Source organism: Maylandia zebra, linkage group LG6 (assembly GCF_041146795.1).
Source record: "Maylandia zebra isolate NMK-2024a linkage group LG6, Mzebra_GT3a, whole genome shotgun sequence".
Classification (NCBI taxonomy): Eukaryota; Metazoa; Chordata; class Actinopteri; order Cichliformes; family Cichlidae; genus Maylandia; species Maylandia zebra.
In genome coordinates, this window is record NC_135172.1 from 43,034,827 (window position 1) to 43,049,510 (window position 14,684).

The 14,684-nt window shown below is 42.2% G+C and overlaps 1 long non-coding RNA gene across 3 annotated transcripts; it reads left to right on the forward strand.

The window, feature by feature from the left end:
• The first annotated feature begins 7,637 nt into the window (after positions 1-7,637).
• Positions 7,638-14,270, forward strand: LOC105940859 (uncharacterized). 3 transcript variants are annotated; one of them, XR_013099054.1, is made up of 4 exons: positions 7,638-8,980; positions 9,232-9,402; positions 12,141-12,322; positions 13,438-14,270. It is a non-coding gene; the product is annotated as an uncharacterized LOC105940859 (long non-coding RNA). The 3 variants fall into 3 exon arrangements; XR_001167509.3 differs by lacking the exon at positions 7,638-8,980 and having other exon boundaries at positions 9,009-9,398; XR_013099053.1 differs by lacking the exon at positions 7,638-8,980 and having other exon boundaries at positions 9,012-9,402.
• The last annotated feature ends 414 nt before the right edge of the window (positions 14,271-14,684 follow it).

Here is a 14,684-nt window from a genome sequence, read left to right on the forward strand (position 1 = left end):
ATCTTCCAGACACGTTTTTAGCAAAAATCATAAAACACCCCTCAGCTTTATCCATGTCTGTTCATCATAGAAACCAAAAGAACTAGAAATGTGTTTGTTTTTTTTAATCTGATTACTTGCATGTTATTCCATGTGCCCTTTAAACCTTGCGGCACTTCTACGGTGGAACATGAAAGTGAGGCTTCAAACAGAAGTTTACACAAAAGCATGTTCAGTCTGAAAACTTAAATGTCAGTGTTAAGGACAGAATGTGGATTTTTTTCATGCTTAACCTTTTTTCCAGGAAGAAAAAAAAATGCAGTGCCAGTCTGCCATTGTCTGCTCAGCAGGTAGTGTACAGAGTTAATGAATAGCTGCTGAATGTAATGAAGCATTTAGTGGCTGAATTGGCAGAAATAGTAGACAGAAACACACACACACACACACCTAAACAGCAGGTGTCCAGAAACTTGATTCAAACTAAATGACAGAGAGAAAGTCCAGTTATTGCATTAATCTGCAGTGCAGTGAAGTCCACTGCACATCTTAAAAATGTCAATATGGAGTTGGCCTACGCATTACTGACTGTTCACGTCACTTGAAAGACATAGCATAAAGCATTTTAGCATTTTCTTACAGATTTGCAAAAACGAATTGGAATTCATGAGTTTATTCCCTTCATCACAGGACTGGCGCTTTGTCTGCATAAGCACCGTTTTGCAATGATGTAAAAGATTTTACATATAAATGGTGAGAGGTGTGTTTACAAATAGTTTTTCATTTTCACTGTTTCCACTGTTGTCCTTCACAGCCAAACAGGCCATTCTTAAGTTAGCGTGAAAGGAAATTTAATCCTGAAGAAAGCACCCGTCCGCCTACAGCGCTGCATGGACTAATAACCACTGATTTATTTTCCCTGTGCAGTTTTTCTGTCTCTCCTCTTGTGAATTAATGATGAACCTCAAACCATCAAATGCAAGTGATCAAAAGAGGACGCAGAACATTTAAGCCTTAAAATACTCGTGCGTGTGTTTATTAATGTGTGTATTATAGCCTCTGTTTGACGCCATGAAAGTTCATAGAGAATAAGATATGAAAACATTCAAATGCAAACAATTTTTATTTGATGTCATAATCATCATCATGTATGACAGATAGATGAAAGAAGCAATGCCACTGATGTTGATGTGTTTCTAATGCGTAACCACTGCATCAGCTGCTGTACTGACAGACTCAAGGTGCCTGTTTTTTTACTACAACATTAACAACACTCACTATTCACTTAATGTACAGAACTCACCTGCTTGCTGCTTCTACTGCACATTCACCTAATGTATATACTATATATATAATGTTCTTCCTCTACCCCCCCCCATTTTTGCACATGTCGAGGAGCGTGTCAGGTTATACTTGTATAACTATGCATGTGACAAATAAAGAACCTTGAACGCACTGTGCACATGATCAGCACGATTTGAATTTATTGAGTTGATGTTGAAGGTTGTTTACAAAACTCTTCATAATGTTAGAACTGGATGACAATGCCTGGTGTAACCTGTGTGTTCATGATGTACGTGGTGTAAGTGCTATTGTTTTTTTTATATTTATGATTTTCATCCATGTCTCCTGAAGTATTACGTGTGGACAAGATAAAACCTGATCTCATTAGCTATGCTAGGTCAGAAATGAACATGGAGCAGTGTCTTTTTTTAAACGCCACATTTGTGCTCCAGTTTTCTATTTTCAGCCAGATCACAACAACAGTTGCCTCAAGGTGCTTACTCTCAGTTCTTTTAGCATGCACATATGGGATTTTGAGACAGGGATATACCATCATCTGTGAACAGATCAGTATCCTTCACTGCCTTCTAATCTACACTGGAGCAAATGTAAAAGGTAAAGTTCAAAGTGGTCCCACAAAGGAGCATGAGGAGCTGTAACCTCCAAGCTGGAAGGAGTGGCACAACATAAAAGGCATGTCTCCAGAATATTGCAGTCCTAGGAACAGCTAGGATACTGTGCAGAACCCTCAAACTCTCCGAAGCCTCCGAATTTGAGTACCCAGCTTGAGGGACAAACAGATACAAACCCCTGGGCACCATGAGGCTCAGTGAGGAAGAGGGAGGGCATCCATACTGTATCAAGTTCTTTGTCTTCAGCTGCCTGAAGATTCTTGGAGTATCCATGGAGTATCACGACGATGCCCCCCTGAGATGAGCTACTCCAAGAATCTCCAGGCAGCTGAAGACAAAGAGCAGCAGGAGGATGAACTATAATGAACTACCATGTAAGAACAAGCCCCTGTGTGGTATGTATGTAGTGGCTGACATGAAGAATTCCTACCTGTGGCTAGAAAAGGACAGCACAGCGGCTCTGATCACGATAGTACAAGAACACGCTCTGAGCACCAGATCCACAGAGGCAGGAATCTCCACAGCCAACAAGACCAGACTGTTGCAGAGACGTGAGATGCATGCTGGAACAGCGTCCACAGATAGACGCAACCAAATGACTGAGAGAATGTGTAGCAGGGGCAAGCCATTCATTTTGAATGGGGACACATAAGTAACTGGTTCTGTTGTTGCTCAATACTCATAACCTCTGTCTCTCTTCCACAGCATGTCTTTATCCTGTCTTCCTTCTCTCACCCCAACCAATCACAGCAGATGGCCCCGCCCCTCCCTGAGCCTGGTTCTGCCGGAGGTTTCTTCCTGTTAAAAGGGAGTTTTTCCTTCCCACTGTCACCAAAGTGCTGCTCATAGGGGGTCATATGATTGTTGTATTATTGTAGGGTCTACATTACAATATAAAGCGCCTTGAGGCGACTGTTGTTGTGATTTGGTGCTGTATAAATAAAATTTAACTGAATTCAATATTGATTTTCTCTCTTTAGAAACTGCTACTGCTAAAAGTAGATGTTAATGAAAATGAAATGATGAAAATGTGAAATGGGTATCGTAAAAACTCTCACTATTTAATCAACATTCCACAACATGTACTATTTCATCCCAAACCTCTCTAAGTATGAAGTTACCTCTGTGAATTTGTTGCTGTTGTTTTACTGAGTGCATTTTCTCCAGCACATTTGTAATCTCACGCTCTTCCGTTATGCCAGGTACAAAGATGAGAAACATCAAATGTCCAGAGCCAAGGGGAAGAGGTCAGAATCATCTCCTTTGTTTTTCAGCTGAAACTCCTGATTTTCTTACAGCGTCCTCAGTCCGCCTTGTTACGGTTCACCTGGAGAGGGGTACATTCTCAAATCCAGAGTCCATCAAATACTCTTTAATAACTCCCCATCAGAGAATGGCTTACTGTGATCGCTATTTTGTGGGAAATTACAAAGCTGTTGCTGACTGCTCCATCCCTGGATGTGGAAAGCTTGGTGAAAACTCGTTATTTTTGCAGTTTCACTAGCAATGCTTCCGATGTCCATTCCTACCCTGCATCAGTCAAGTTCTTGTATTTCTCTGTGTGCTTAGTCTGGTGATGGTGATTTAAATTGTGATCCTTATGCACAGTAATCTAATCCACAAACTGAAGACACGGCTGACTTCATTAAAATATGTAAAAGTCCAGCTCTTGTTATAAACTCTCGCAAATTTGAGTCTCACATGAATGTCTGTTCCAGTGCATTTACACTGAAGTTGCATTTGCTTGCACTCAAGTACTTTGTCTACATTAAACCGACAAAGCTGTTTTATGATTCCCACAAAATAACAAAAAAACAGGGAGTTTGTCAAAGAGTAGTTGGTGGAGATTTGAATATTTGTGGAATTCTGAAAATCTTGAACAACATTTGGTACGACCGATTTTATTCTTAGTCCATTTTCACTCTCTTAGGCAGCTTTCTTGTCATGTGATCTCCAGGCTTCCTGAAGGACATTCAAAGCTTTTCTTTTGATATTTGCTGCCTTCTCTTTCCTTCTCTGTCTGCATGATCACTCTGCTCCAATAATATTGAAGTCCGAGCTCTGTGGAGGCCAATCCATTACTGATGCTGTTCCACTGTGTGCATTTTTACCCAAATATCCTTTCACCACGCTGGCAGTATCATTGGGATCATTGTTATGCTGAAAGATGAAACCGCTGCGATGCTTTACAAACGGCATTAGATGGTCAATTAAAAGATGAAGGTACTTTCCTGTGTTCACAGGCTGAAATGCAACTCTTAACCATGAAACAGCCTCCGCCATCAAACCTCACAAGCTTCTAGTTAGAGGTTAGGATTGGGGTACTAAGGAGGACTGATGATAACTATATTGCGCTGCTGCGTATTTCTTATACGATTTAACATTTCTAAATTTATTTCCCCATTTTATGGTAGCTTATTTTTCTCTCTTGCTTCTGGCTTTATCTATGTTTTTCCCATCTTCTTTGCACATCTTTTCCACGCAGGTGTAATTCTGGCATCCTTTCCATTGCTAATTGTATTCATTGGGTACCTGTGCGCTGCCGGACCCCCGAATTACCCCAAAGGTATGAATAACGTATCCATCTATTATAAATTGGAAAGCACACCTAGCAGGAATTCAATTTCAAATCTTTACTCTGTACTGTGGGAGAAAACTTTACCCCAGCAGCACGCATGCATCATATTTCTTCCACAGAGCTGCAGCAATAAACAGCACTGCGTTGAGAATCTGGAGAGTAGCTCGGGCTGTTTAACTTAATGGGATTTGGTGGCAATAGGAATGTCTGCTCAGCAGCTCTGACTGATGGTGTCATCTCAGACGAGCCAGTCAGTTAAGTCAGTGCTGGGCTAAAAATAAGTAACTATTCAAAACCAGTCATAAACTGCACAGCACAGCAGTATAGTGCAGTACTGAATCAGTTACATCACTTAAACTGCAGTTTGTTGTGTTGATTTCCTACTTTGGTCGTAATAAAACTGCACAAAGGCATCCTCGACCATTCATACCAAGTGTAATCCAGCGTGCTGAGAGAGGATCGAGTGAGATGGAGTTTGTGTCCTTTGCATCCAGGCTCAATAAAGAGAAACATGATGAAGGACAGCACAGTGTGTGTGTGTGTGTGTGTGTGTGTGTGTGTGTGTGTGTGTGTGTGTGTGTGTGTGTGTGTGTGTGTGTGTGTGTGTGTGTGTGTTTGGCAGAATAAGGGGATGATAGGGCATCGTGTTCAATTTCTGCTATCTTTCTCTTTATTATTTTTCAAGAGGTAGCCAGAATAAGGCTCCACTCCGACACCTATTGCAACCGGCAAACTGTCAACTGGTTCGTGTCGATACAGGGATTTCATATTCTACTTTCCACCCACACTTGCATGCTCACTCACAAACTAGCAGTCGGCCTTGTGTCCTTATGTGCAACTGCTTTTTCTTCTAACGTTCTCACTGTGTATCCCACGTTTTCTGATCCTCGTTGACTGCATCAGCTCAGCAGTTCTCCCCGCACAGCCAAAAGTATCGTGGCAACAAATCTTGTGGCCTAATCTCACCTGGGCTCATATTAGAGCGGTCGCCGCTTATGTTTTCCAATCCCATTACCAAACACTCGTATGATTAAATTACTGAAGCAAATCGGCCAAGGCGGCGAGGATGGGTGGGCCCTCATTTCGGTTGCATTGTGCACCTAACTCCAGGGAGCTGGATTACTAGACAAAATTTGTCAATATCAATGTGCTTTGGATGGTGGGCAGAGGAAAATAAAAACTGACAAACAGAACAATAATTTTGGCAAAAGTAGATATAGTGGCATTGATGCAATCTGCTGCAAGTCTGGCAACGGCGTGTGCAAAGCTCTGAGCAAAGCTGGGCAAAGCTGCACGGGCTATATCAAGCTGTGCATGTGAAATGATAGTGGAGAAGGGTTCAGACCTGGACGAACACAGACATGACATTATAGGGATAAGATGGAAAAAATAGTTGTTGTACAATGAAAGTCGCAGCTTAAAGCCTGACTTTCCAAACAAAGTTAGGTTGCCATGTAAATCCCAACGGGACACTGACCCCGCCTCACCTTCTAGGAGCAGCTTCAGGGAAAAAACTATCGATTCCTGTTTTAAGGCCAGCGCCTCAGTCAAGGCCAAATGACAAAATCATTTCTTATATATTTTCCTTATTGATTACTCTGTGGCTGTGAAGCTGATCTAATCAATATTTTTATATTTAAAATTGATCAAATAACAATGTGTGATGCCAGACGGCTCACTTGCAGTGTCAAAACTACAGCATTGGCCACCAAACTGTTTCCCTCGGCTCCAACAAGAAGAGCACAAAGTAAAAGGAAAATGAACACAAACTGACGCAAAACTCAAAACTAACAGGAAGAGAGAGAAGAAGCACAGAAAGCAGAGATTTGTATAATAGCTGCACAAAAGTGGCTCCAAATGGAAGAAAAGATCAAATAAGATTAAATACAAACTGGGGCAAAATAAGTAACAGAAACGTAAACATATCACAAAATGAACTGGGAAAAGAAAGAAAAGAAGTGAAACAAATTAACAAGAACTCGTGTGGCATCCTTTGATTTCAGTCTGTCACATCCTGCCTCGCTCGTCAAGTCGGGCTTGAAGTTTCACAAAAGGACATCACTAATCAATGGGTGGCATCACGGTGGCTACATCCATCCTCTACATGCAGACCTGGCTGAACCCATCGTAAACACTAAACTGAACATCTACCTAAAGAGAAATGCAAGTCACACACAAACAAACCAAAGGAGCAACAGCAAGACGAAGGACATGGAGCACAGAAATGTAAAAAAAAAAAGGTGCAAACGGACTACAGGAAGGAAATTTAGATCTTATTCCGAGACACAAAAATTCCATCCTGAGGAGCAAAACAACTAAACGGAACGCAGAGATTAATTTCTACTGTATCTCTAATGTGAAATGACACCCAAAAATGTCGTGATCCTGGGCCATGTTGGCCGAGCAGTCTTAGTTTTCATGTATTTTTGTATTTTGTTCTGTATTTAGGCCGCGGTTCCTGGGTTGCTCTGTTAAGTTGTTCCTTATTTGATTTGCCCTTGTGACCTTTACCCCCTGTGTGCCCCTCTGTGCATCTGTGAGCCCCCGTCTCCCCTCCTTGTGTTTTGTTCAATGTTTTCCCCAGCCCGTTACGTTTGTGCTCTCTCTCTCTCCTCCTGTCTGAAGCTCTGTGTACTTCCTGTTTTACTTTGACAGTCTGCCGTCAGTATGCGTCATGTTGTGTTACCAGTGTGGCGGAGTAACTGAATACATGTACCGCCGTTACTTATTTAAAATACAAAATTGAGTAACTGTATTCCGTTACAGTTACCGTTTAAAAAGGTGGTATTCAGAATACAGTTACTTTGTTGAAATAAATGGATTACACTGCGGTACTTTCCTGTTTCATTTTGTCGCGGGTCAGGACTGTTTGGGTTTTGTTTGACAGCTACGTTCTGTTGTTCCAGGCGGCAGCGTTACGGTTGCCATGGTTACAGGGCGACGCTCTCTGCGACTGTGTGTTTCCTGGGTGAGAGAGCGCCTTTTCGTTGTTGTTGTTGTTGTGCTAAGCTAACAGGCAGAATGCTACAAGCATAGCTCTAAAGAATGTAGCATCATGGGCAGTGTAGTCCGTGCTGCAGGGAGAATGGACTGCCATACTCGTTATGGGTCTGTGAGCGCGAGGAGGGAGAAAAAGGGGAGTGGAAAAGTACGAGCTGTCATCGAGCAAAAACGGGAGCTGGAAGCATGTAAATATAATAATAACCACTGCAGCCAAGAAGAGAGCCTGACGAGCCCAGTTGTAAGTAAGCTATTAAGACTCGACTGTACACTGTGTTCGTGTTTTCCTCCGAAAACAACAAGTTCTGTTAGAGCAGCCTTTCAACGCCTCTCTCTGTCTCTCGCAAGAAAAGTTGACCCAGACAACAAAGTAAAGCTATTTTTCGGCTACGAGCCGACAGGGACCCCGCCGTATTAGTCAGAGGTCCCTTTACTACAGTTCAGAGTCGCGGACCTTCAGTAATAGTAATAAATCACACAGCAATAGTACATTCACGTAGTTGTAAAAAGCATGATAATATATTAAGTAATCCAAAGTATTCAGAATACGTTACTGTCATTGAGTAACGTAACGGAATACGTTACAGAATACATTTTGGGGCATGTATTCTGTAATGGAATACATTTTAACTCATTCACTGCCAGCCATTTTCAAATCAGGTAACTCCCCACTGCCAGGGTTTTTGAGCATTTTTACTCATTGTTGAAGAGCCACAGAAAACTGTGTGTTATGATCATATAAACGCTGAACCTACCAAAATGAAGAACAGACTCTCTTCTTTCATCCAAAAAAAAAGCTTGTTTCTACCATTTTCCATTCTTTAGTAATCAGCTGTAGAAGAGAGGTGGGTTCCACCAAAAATGCCTGTTTTGACCAAAAAAAGGGAGAAAACGAGCTTTTCGTGAAAAATACATTTCAAGCAGAAAAGTGCCTTTGACACTAATATTTCTTGCTTTGTGACACCTCTAACATATAAAATAGTTTTTCACTTCTATAAAACAGAAATAACACTGAGAAAGGTTTTGTTTTATCAAAACAATTTATTTACAAATATATGAAAAAATAAAATGTACATAGTGAAACATTTATTCACAATGAATAATTCACTTTTGTGTGGTAATCATTATAACACTTTCCGGGATGCAAGGGCACACAACGAGACTTGCACCACATTTTTGTCTCACTGCGCAATCCCTTACGTGCGCAAACCCCGCACCTCCTTGCAGGTCTACTTTTACTGCTGGTGGGCTTCAGTTTTTCAAGTTGCCCGAGGTTGTATTCTAGCCCCTCCCATTGAAAAACGTAATTGACGTCTATAGACGTCAATGGCAGTGAATGAGTTAAAAGTAACCTTCCCAACACTGTGTGTTACTCCTGCCTGTCTCGTTACGAGTATCTGTGTCAGCTGTGTTCCCTGTGTGCTCCCACTTCCCTCGTTAACCCTCTGTGCATTTAGGTCCACGTCTCCCTCATCCTGTGTGTGAGTCTCCCTGTGGTTTCTGGTGAGCGGTACGTTTAGTTTTTTATAACTTGTTATCTGTTTTTCCAGCAATAAAGCTGTGCTTTTTGAGTTTATCCCCCGTGAGTTTGCGTTTGGGTCCGTTTCCTGCCTGCCACACAGCCGAATCATGACACAAAAAGGTGTAAAATACTCAGAAATAATCCAGTTAGTAAAAAGGAGAGAAACACTGTAAAGAGAACTCCACTAAATTGAAGAGTTTCATCCCCGCATCCATCCATTTTCTTAACTGTTTATGCAGTGGATGGGCTGGAACCTGTCCCAGCTGTCCTGAAGCAAAAGGCGACACACCCTCATCAGATCATCGGGTCATCACAAGGTTGATTTTCCAAAGGGTGGCTGGCCTCTCCCTTAGAGATGAGGTGAGGAGTTCGGCCATCCAGGAGGGGCTCAGAGATGGATGAGTGGGTGGGTAAGTTTACTTGAACTAAACTGGCAGAACAGGTTAAGAACATCGGGGTGAGACTGTGATGTTATAAAACTTACAACACATTTCTGTGCTGCATCTGAGGTTTCTACAAGCCTACTGCAGTGGCTTCACTAGTTCAATAGAATGAGTCAAATTTTAAACTATAACTATATATATATGACAGAGTGCATCACTGTTAGTGAGATGGGTGAGTGTGCTCAGTGGCGTCTGAACCAGCATGGAGCCCTTACGCTCAGAAAAAAGCTCTTTGTAAGCCTGTTCTCAGATCTGAAGAATCAAGTTTGTCAGTAGTGAATCTTCAAAATCAACCAATCCCAAATCTGCGGGGGCTGCGAACGATGTTTAAAGCTGTTACCGACACGCACATAACCTTTTCCTTTTTACAGAGCACCTGTGTATTCTGCTGAGTCTGTGTGAGGGTCAGGAATCTTTTTTGGAGCTGTAGCTTTGAGTGTAGGTGAGCAAGTCCAAATGCTGGGCTTCCTATTGATTTTTTTTAGAACCATTTTTGCTCTAAAAGGAATTCACTGTAAAAGAAATGATTAGGACTCACCAAGTTCAGTCAGTTTCATTAATGTAGGCCACAATGCAAGGCACGAGGGGCTTTAGAATCTGCACAGCACACCGTGTGCCTTGAAACAGGTGAGAAGAATATTCAAATTAAACCATTTAATAGCAGAGCAGGACGTGGTGTGAATATGTCTATGGCTACTCTATTCTTTTAACAGCTACATAAACATATAGATAAAAAGTAATTTTGAGTATTTATCCATTTTTCTTCCACTAATGCAAACCAGAGGTGAGCTCATCCCAACTGACAAGGGGCAGGTTACACCCCGGACAAGTCGGCAGTCCATCACAGTGCCGACCAACGGTGCATTTTCCAGAAGAGACACCTGAGAAATTGGGACAATAGAGCGCAACCATTTTTCTCATAACATGTTGCAGGCACAATTAAGTGGGGACATAAATCATGTACTTTTGAATCATGACGCTTCATTGTTCTTTTTGGTCCATTACTACACTGCTCCCGTCCTTTCATTATTTTAAGTTTGTGAGTGAATAGGATGCTGTGACTGATGTGTTTTGAAGAAGATCTTTTTTTGGTTCCTACCATCTCCCGAGGGAAGTGTTTGGCTCTTTAGCTGCTCAATGCTTCACCACATTCACCAGCTAGTTTCTGACCGTGTCTGTCTGCTGTTTCATGCTGAGCAGGTACAGTAATGAGGGTTCATGGAAGTTTTCTGTTGCCTGCAGCAGTCAAAAACAATGCTATTAGAGTGAATGGCAGTAAACCAAAAGAGTGAAGTTACAGACCAGACACCTAAACGGCGAGCCAATAATCTCTAGCCAGAGGGGAGTCTGAGATTTTGGTGATACATCTTTGCAGATTCATGCAAGTGATACCTTGTTTTTGCACTGTCAGTGATAGATCGTTACTATAAAAGTATTAAATATATCTTCTTTAAAGATCCTAGCAAACTGTTCGGGTGGTTTTTAATTCATTATTTCTTAAATAATGGAGGAAATCTGATGGAATTTCTAAGTTCAGAGTTGAAGACAGATGTAAATGGAACTGTTTAAAATGAGAGAGGTGAGGCCAGGTAATGCGTTCGGGAGCTTACCACTCTGTAACTGTTCCCACTCTTCATCATTGTGCCTTCGGCTGAAACAGGGGTAAATGGATGAAATTGCAATTCAGACAGCAGTGGGTGCCCAATCAATTGCTTTTCAGATGCTTGTGTTACTGCCCAGGCATTTTAAACACTTGTCTGCGCCTCTGAGCTTTTTTCTTATGCAAGATGCTTCCACCAGACCAGCTCATCCTTTCAAATGATGCATTGATGTTGTCAAGCCACCCATATGCTAACCAACTAAGTGGTAAACCAGGGATGTATATTCTTGCATTTAAAGTTAAAGGCAGCAGAGACTTTACAGTTGTATTCTGGAGAGAACAAATGGTGATAATTTGTAGGACGCTGGGGAAATACAGACAGAGGATCGAGCTATTGTCTGTCTTTCTATCATCTCAGAGTAATCAAGTTATACATCGCATTTGATCCTCTGTATCTGAGTATGTGCTCAATGCACCAAAAGCCTTACAAGACTTCATTGTGAAACAAAGTCCCCAGTCACTTCCTTCAACTAAATGATGACAAAGCAGAAGTTATTTCGTTTGGCTCCATTAAGATTGTAACAAGACACTTGGTCTTTATCCACATATGTTTAAATTGTAGTTAAAAATCTTGATGGTAAATGGTCTGTATTTGTATAGCGCTTTTACTAGTCCCCCCTAGGGACCCCAAAGCGCTTTACACACCCAGTCATCCACTCTCACATTCACACACTGGTGGAGGCTACAGTTGTAGCCACGGCTGCCCTGGGGCAGACTGACAGAAGCCAGGCTGCCATATCGCGCCATCAGCCCTTCTGGCCAACACCAGTAGGCGGTGGGTGAAGTGTCTTGCCCAAGGACACAACGACCGAGACTGAACGAGCCGGGGCTCGAACCGGCAACCTTCCGATTACAAGGCGAACTCCCAACTCTTGAGCCACGATCGCCCCATTAACTATCAAATCAGTAATCCTTTAAAGGGCGGGATTTAGCATTGTTACATTAACGATGGTTTTGTCAACTTGAAAACAGTTTCCCTGCTTTTTATCAGCTTTTGGCTCCCTGCATGTTCAGGCTGTTCAACTCCACTGTCTCTGATTTGCAGATGGCTTAAAATGCAGATCCTACACCTCGCGTACAAAGGAAAAGACAGCCCATCGCTCCTGCCTTAACTGAGCTGTGCTGACGACCTGTGAAATACCAAACTGTATCATGTGTTTTTAAAGCCCTCCGTGGATCAACTTCACGATATGTCACAGATCTCATAACTCCATAGTTTGCCTGCAGGTAACAACTTCTTTTTGTCCTCCTGTCTCAGGCTTTGTCTGCTCTTCCTCACAGTAAATGGACTGACTCTTATGTAGCCTTTCTTTAGTCTACCTGAGCACTCGCAGGGCTAGATACAACATGCCTCATTCACACAAGCACATTTCTCAGCTTTTTCTGTCCAAGTGCTTTCTATCTAACATTCACTCGCATCACATTCATACTCCGGCTGATGCATCAGAGAGCAACATGGGCTTAGTATCTTACACAAGGATGTTTGGCATGCAGACTGGAGCAGCCAGGGATCGAACCACTAACCTTCCGATTAGTAGTAGATGACCTGCTCCACATCCTGAGTATTATCATTGTAATTATTTGGCTTGTGTTTCTTTTGTTTTGGAGACTTGTGATTTTAAGCTGTGCTCTAACTATAAAGCACTTTGCTTCATCTCCTGGAGTGACTTGACTAAAGCTCAGTCATAATGGAGAGGGAGCTCCTCTAAGAATTTACACATGTAAGTGTAAGAGACATTTTAGCTAATCTCAGGTTGGATAATCTAAGAGTTAGTCTCTGTTAAGGTTAACATGGTTGCTATAATGCTGGCAGCCTTCTGCCTCAGAGATTATGCAATACACTACACTGAAAGCCAGAAGCTGGATTTGTTTTGTGCAGACGGCTCTCATAAAATTGTGTGGCAGGGGCATGCTGTGAATATGGCACCAAGCATGACAGGAGAAGAAAACTGCTCGTGATTGAACATTTCATTAGGTCAGACGGAAAGAAACAGGAGAAAGAAGTTATTTTGGCTGTGTGTGTGTGTGTGTGTGTGTGTGTGTGTGTGTGTGTGTGTGTGTGTGTGTGTGTGTGTGTGTGTGTGTGTGTGTTGCAAACTGATCTTATAATTTTTACTCTTTTTTTTCTGGTTTCTAAAAGTTCCTAAACTAAAAATAAATTTACCTTGACAGAAATTAAAATCACAGGTAGTTTAACACTTCTGGCTGATATCGATCTGTTCATTGCCGTTACTGAATGCTTTAATTAAAATAATTATATAATCCCCTTTTCAAAAAATGCTAGCCTATTTTATGTTTTGAATAAAAATGTTGCTTCACTCACGTGTTGTGCGGTTTCCCAGCCAGTTCATTCTGAGACCGCAGCATCATCGCCTGCGACTTCCACATCGTCGCCTGCAGCGTCTGGTCCCGCCGCTGTCTGGTCCCACCGCCGCTACATTGTCATCAGATCCTGTTCCACCTCGCCTCTGCCGGCTGCTTTCCAGGCCTCTAGTTGGCCGTCGAGGCTGGTCTCCTGAGAAAGTTCGTCGCCGCCGCTGGCTTCGGGGTCAGCCTCCGGACCTGCTCTGTTGCCGCTGCCGCCTTCCGCGTGGCCGGCCTCCTGATTTGTTTTGCCTGTGTCACCGCCACCGTTGCTATCCGCACGGCCGCCCCCTGAACTGTTTTGGCCCTTGTGTTGTTGACCTCCGGGTCGACCCCCTGAACTTTTCATGGACTCCTGTTGATCTAGTTTGGTTTTTAATCTGTTTTCCTGGGTTCTTGAACTTTGTGCTCCTTGTTTTTTGGTTGCTTCTGTTTGTTTTCATGGTTTGGTTTCTGTTTTTGTGCCAGCAATAAAGCTGAGGTTTTCAGTTACATTTCCATCTCAGAGTCCTGCATTTGGATCCACATCTCCACCTGCCCGCACACACAGAGCCCTGACTAATTCAATATCATTAGAATCATTTAAACCCTATATTTATCTGAAGGGTACTACAAAGATAATATTTTAAATGTGTAAATTAACAAACACTGTGATAGGACAAATGTAACTCTTGAATTTCTAAGCTTTTTGCCACATTGTGATCAGTGCGTCTGACATGTTTGCTGTTTTATTACTAAGTGTTGATACTAATTAACCTCAGTGATTAACTTTTATTATTTGTATTATTTACGCTAAATTAATTAATTAAAAATGAGCTTTTGAAAAATGAAACTTTTTTGATATGTTTGTGCTTCTTTTAGTTTGTTTTTTCTAAAAAAGAAAAGAGTCAGATGGACACTGAGACGTGATTCATGCTTAGTGCTCGCATCACTGTACTTACAAGTATCTACGTGCACACGCGTGCAGCTTGTGTTTCTGCATGTGTGACTGTGTTTATGTTTGCACATGTTTGTTTGCACATGCAAAAGCGTACAGGCTGCATCTGGCTGTCTACGTTTCACATTTCCATTCAGGCTGAGTGTAAGCAGGCTGGCTCCTAATGAGCCGATTACAGGGAGCAACATATGGTGTGTTCTGTATGGTTCTCCTGGCTCAGCCATTAGTGTTGATGAGAGCTGAGAGAGATGTGGAAATTGGGCGGGTCAGCTTAGTGAGAAGATTCAA